The sequence below is a fragment of the Frankliniella occidentalis genome, unplaced genomic scaffold, assembly GCF_000697945.3.
Source record: "Frankliniella occidentalis isolate FOCC.00 unplaced genomic scaffold, Focc_3.1 Scaffold163, whole genome shotgun sequence".
Lineage (NCBI taxonomy): Eukaryota > Metazoa > Arthropoda > Insecta > Thysanoptera > Thripidae > Frankliniella > Frankliniella occidentalis.
In genome coordinates, this window is record NW_026267289.1 from 595,588 (window position 1) to 601,281 (window position 5,694).

General features: G+C 53.5%; 1 long non-coding RNA gene across 1 annotated transcript in view; it reads left to right on the forward strand.

Moving 5' to 3' along the window:
- LOC127750278 (uncharacterized) overlaps positions 1-1,155 on the forward strand; it is a 47,402-nt gene extending 46,247 nt beyond the window's left edge. Inside the window, exon 3 of the long non-coding RNA XR_008011603.1 lies at positions 745-1,155. This is a non-coding gene — a long non-coding RNA (uncharacterized LOC127750278). The remainder of the gene's footprint in view (positions 1-744) is intronic.
- Positions 1,156-5,694: the final 4,539 nt, after the last annotated feature.

A 5,694-nucleotide genomic window follows, 5' to 3' on the forward strand; every position in this document is an offset into this window, starting at 1 on the left:
CCCTACGCCCGTCTCTCAGCGAGGCCCCGGCCAGCGCGCTCAGGTGCGGCCGTCACAAAAGTGTCGCTCGGTCTGTCTCCATGGCAACACTCTCTGGCAGGCTAGGCCCGTATAGCAGTATTGCTCCGCGACGGGCTGCGTCTCTCTCTCTCGCTCTCTCTCTCTCTCGCTCTCTCTCTCTCTCTCTCTCTCTCTCTCTCTCTCTCTCTCTCTCTCACTCACCCTACGCGCTTGCGTTTCCTTTCCCTCTTTCGGGCCATGTGTCCAGTGCGTGCGACAGAGACAGACAGCCAGTTGTGTGCGGATTGCGTAAGACACTGAGGGGGAGGCTTACCTGTGAACGTGAATGTATTATTTCGAGGTGTTGTGGTGGTGGAGTTTCGGAGGGGAGGAGGAAAGGTGGAGGGAGGGCTTCCCGCGCCACAGCGGGGTGGTTGCGAAAGATGGAATAGAGGGGTAGAGTGTATACGTGGTCTCTCTCTCCTTTCTCACTCTTCTCTTCCTTGTTGCAAGATTGGAATATATTTCCGATTCGTTTACTACAGCTGTGGTGGCGTGGAGGCGCCCTCACCTCCCGCCTTGGTGTCGTTCACTACAACATCCAACAAATTTGACTAGTCGATCGGTGACACTCTTTCATGCAGACGTAGAGCGGGACTATCGTACGAAGATTGCAGATAAAAAAGCTATGGGCGTTTTAGCTTCATCTTTTTCTAATCTATGTGTTCTGGGTTTTCGTTGCAGTTTCCCTCTTCCCCGTGCCTGATGCTGCCTCAAAGACGAAGCTGAATCCGTTCTCCGTGGCACAGCCCACATCGAGCGCTTAGTCTACGACACAGCGGGGGATCAGTCGGGATCGTGTTTCCTTCGATTGGCACCGAGAAAGAAATCTGGAACCAGCGGTGTGCGGTGGCGCTGCGCGCCTTCTGCCTGCCGGGCTCAGTTACACCTGGCAGCCGGTCATAGGTTGGGGTCACTCCAGCGCACGGCGGCCCCCGATATGATACAATATATCAGATAGAGAACGGCGGTGTTTGCAAGATCCGTACACGCCTAAGAAAAAAAACAACAGATCTTTCCAAGAATATTCAACCTCTTTTCGAATTGTTAAGATGCTTATTTTTTCTACGGAACACTGCATTTTCCATTTTTGCATTTGCTGCGTTCTTGTCTTTGTATACTTCTAGGGCTCACGACAAATTTGTGCATACACACTTTACTAAAGTTACCTTGGTTGCCAAGGTCATTCAGTACAAAACCGAGTACAAATCACGCGAGGCACGACACCTTTGCACCTCTACAGGACTTCTTTGATCGATCCATTTCGAATTATGCTATGTCAACTTTAATAGCTGTGGGTGCAAAGGTGTCCGTAAAGTCGTTCATGCTGAAAGGTTTTTACTCGTTTCCGTACAGGACCTCGTATAACATTCCCTGGGTCATGCATCTTTGAATGCGCTCAGTATAGTGTTGAAGGTTTAACTACTGCACACTAAATGTATTTGTTTGTTTGTATGATTTTGTGCAAATGTTCGCACTAAATGCAACAAATAAGTGCAGTTAATTAGCTGGACATCATGGAGCCATGGTGGACCCAGCACGTGTGTAGTGCAGGCCCTCAGTTCCTCCTCACCACGACCCGCGCAACAGTCCGGTGTGAAACTGAGGCGCGAAAGCCGGGGGAGGAGACGGGGGTAAGATCGAGTGGTCCGTAACAACTGTGGTCTGCTGTTATACCAGGTGGCTGATTAGCCCCCCGCACTTCATCTGTGGTGTATTTATGTTGTATACCACGTGCCTACGTGCTGGCGGGTTCCCTACTCGCCCGTTTAGACACTGTGGACTTGGGCGGTAGGCAAGCCCACCCCCACCCGCACTCCTGCGTGCGGTACAGTATCACTACGAAAGTGCTTGCGGTTAATCAGCCACCTGGTACAAATGAATAATTTATTCTTTGGTGTTTCTGTTATTTTTCGGTCGTAAAGTTTTCTTTGGTGTTGGTATCGTCAACCTAGATCGTCCCAGTTTCTGGGCGGCCAGCTCGAGTCGCTTGAACCGAGGCTCCTTGGGTAAATAATTAATTGAGTACTTCTTGCAGTTTCAGCAGCGGCGGCGCCAGCGGCAATGAGCCGTGGTATAGAGCCCCCGCGCATAGGGGGAGGATAAATGTGTTCCGATACTGCGTGGGGCATTTCATTGTAACGATGCGAGAATGTGGGGGTGGGGGAGCAGGGGCCTGCGAGAGCGTGTGCGCGAATGCCAAAGCCCCCTTATACCACTTCTGTTGAGCTGAAAAGCCAAGCCACCCCCTGCGCGGGGGCACTATGGCTCGCGGTCGCGGTACACACACAGCCCCCCCCTGCACCTCAGCCCCCCCCCCCCCCCCCCCCCCCCCCCGCCTCTTTTTCCGACTCTACCAGCTCACGTCCCTTTTTTCCCGCGCCCCTAGTTGTTATTTGCTGGCGGCGCTAGCACTGGCCTCGCCAGGCCCTGCCAAGCCAACGCCGCCCTTTCTAATATCGCCGCCTCCCCCGCTCCGCCCCCGCTCGGCCCCTGACTCCCCGCCTCCCAATCCCGCCTGCCCCCAGAACATCTCCGCGCCGCGGGCTTGCTGGTGGAGGCGGAGGAGGCGGCGAGGGCGGCAGACACAGCGCGCGCCCGAGACGCAGTCCGCTTCCTTTCCTTGTAATATCGCTACCTGCCTCTGCTCCGCAGTGCTCGGCCCCGACGGCCCCCTCGGTCGGTGCCGGCCGTGGCCAAGCTTTACGATGAAAACAATGTTGCGAGGGATTTTCATCGCCCCCGTTACCCTCCGCCCCCCAAATCAAATTTGTTCGGAGAGGGAAGTTTCCAAGCTGTGCCGCGTTCGTTGTTGTACTCCCCCCCCCCCATAACACACATCATACGAGCAATGGATATCCCGGCGATCCCGGCCGTTACCCCCCCCCCCCCCTTTCCCTCTACCCAGTCTTATCGGAATGCTGCGAGGAGACAGCAGAGAAGGCCGCGCCGCCTTCCCAATATTTTATGAAGGTCTCACTCATTTTCATATTTTATTCCGTGGCGTCGCAGCGCGCGGTGCGGCTCCGGGCCGCGCCGCCTCCTATCTGGCTCCACCTGGCTCTGCCCCTGATCACAAAAGGACTGGAGCGAAGCAGCGGGACCACAGCCGTTAGTTTTGGTCCGGCGACATTTATTCCGAGGTGCGAGCACAGTGCTCCGCGTCGCGGTCAAACATTCGGCAGTTCGCAGTTTGTGCGTATACAGGATTTTAGTTATTTCCGTCTTTATTTCGAGGAATATATGCTCTTCTTTGTTTTGTATGTTTATGCTCCCTGCTCAGACATCGTCAAAGGGTGCGCCCTAGTAGGGCTCTCAAACCCGGGAACCCGGGTACGGTCTTAGTCCGACGGGTAGTGCCGGGTAACCCGCACACCCGGTTCCTAACCAGGCGGGTAGGTATCCGGGTTACCCGGCTCGGGGTAAAAGTGAGAGCCCCTCGCCCTAGATAGCACTTCGACGGGTCTTCCGATACTAGCAGGCACGGTTTTCTGGGGGGTGAAGGGGCGATCACCCCCCCCCCCCCCCCAGTTTGCCCAAATCACCCCGTAGGGTAGGTAGGCAATTTGTCTCACAAAACCCCTGAAAGTAGGCAACCCACAGCAAATCACCACCCCCTCACCCCGTCAGACGGACTTTAAACCACGCCTGTAATAGACTGTATGTAGTCAGTCATCTATACCCTTAAAACCAATCTCTTCGAGCACCCCCTTCCCCTCTCCTCCTCCCAGCCCTTCTAAAATTTAGAAACATTCAGGGTAAGTGAAAACCCTATACACACTAGTCGTAATTCTATAGATGGGCATACCAAGTGTCGAACCAGGTGGCGTGCACTTGCCTAGACGTTTGAACCGAGGGGGAAATCACCTGCGAAATGGTTCGTACACCTTCCCCCGAAATGGACCGAAATAAAGGCGAAATAGAGGCGAAATAGAGCGAAATAAAGACGAAATAAACGCGAAATAGTCGGTGAAATAGTCGCGAAATACCCCTGAAATACTCCGAAATAGCGCGAAATAGCCTGAAATAATACGAAATAGGCAGGAAATAGCCGAAATGGCAGGAGAAATAACCGAAATGGTAGGAGAAATACCACGAAATAGTCCGTACGCTACGAACCCTAGTGATTTCCCCCTCGGTTTGAACATTTGAAAAGTACGCCAATCAGTGTGCAACTGTCTACATTTATTTATTTTTCACCAGTGTGGTTACAACTAATTATGAGTGACGCCATTGTTTGGTGACTGTACACGTTTGAAGTTCATGCCCCCCCCCCCCCTGCGCGGTTATCAAGTTATGAGGAAAAAGCGAGTATAACTGTGTGGAGAGCGCAGTCGCTGGAAAATTCTGGGAAGGAGACTCGGCGAGCCTCCTCTGCTTCCTCTCCTCCCTCATTCTCTGGCTGCTAACGCTCGGGAACCGACCGGAGTAATGCCAATGCCTCGCTTCGGCGAGACAGCCCACGATAAACACATTATCGTTTTCGCGAATTACGCGTGGCAAAGAGGGAGGGGTGCTGCTGACGGTCATTTTCGACCCCTGCCCTGAGCACATAGACGACATCATATCCATCGACGCCACTCCCCACTCCCTGCACTCTGGACCACGCAGGTATACGTACTGCACTCTTTTGTACATTGTAATTGATGGTGAAAATCTGATACGGTTAATTGGAGTGTGACGTATTTGCGTGTGTGACACTTAGTGACCCCGCGAACAGGCTACAGTATATTAAAATAAAGCCTCTCAAAAACTGGCATAGAGTTAACGCAAGCCCAATTAACTTATTTGCGCGAAAAGAGGACTTACCTGAAAAGTTTATTTTACCATTAAGTGTTTGAAGCAGTTCCAAATTATCACCCAGCAAGCACATGACTGGGCCCAATTAACACGTTGAGTGCGGCGGGGGTAGGCAATTACATGTTTTTGGGGCCCACGGTGTGGGTCACGCCGCACTGAACGTGTTAAAACAAATCAAGAAACCAGCCCCTAGAAAACAAGGAAGTTGTCTTTGAAATTTAATTTTGAACAGGCGCTGGTCTAGCCAATTTTCTGTCTCTCGGATAGGTTGGCTTTTTAGGGGACCGGACATGGTAGGAAAGCTAGTGGTCAAAATCTGCCTATCATCCCTCATCTCTTACTTAGTCATGTTCACGGTTCAGGCGAATATTATCTCTTTTCAGCGATTTTCTAACTCGCCAAACTCACCCTCTCACGTCAGACATAATTTGGCAAACGTTCCACATATCGTTTCTTGACTATGCTCCCCAAGGCCGCCATAAGACTGGGAGGAGCTTCCGGAGCCGGGCGGGGGCGCGGGCGCCACCGTGTGTGAGGCTTGAGGGTGGGGGTGGCGCCGCCCGGCGCCGCCGCCCCTGCAGGCCGCGCCGCCGTGTGTGGAAGCGGCGTCTTCTTTTATTTCCCATCGGGAGCGCGGAGCGGGGCAGAGCGGAGCCCCACCCCTCTACCTGGCTGCCAATGGGGGGAGGCGCGGGCGCGGCGGTCGCGCGACGCTAAACGCGCTAGCGCCAAGACATACAGAGAGAGAGGGGGGGGTGAAAGGGAGAGAGAGAGAGAGAGAGAGAGAGAGAGAGAGAGAGAGAGAGAGAGAGAGAGAGAGAGAGAGAGAGAGAG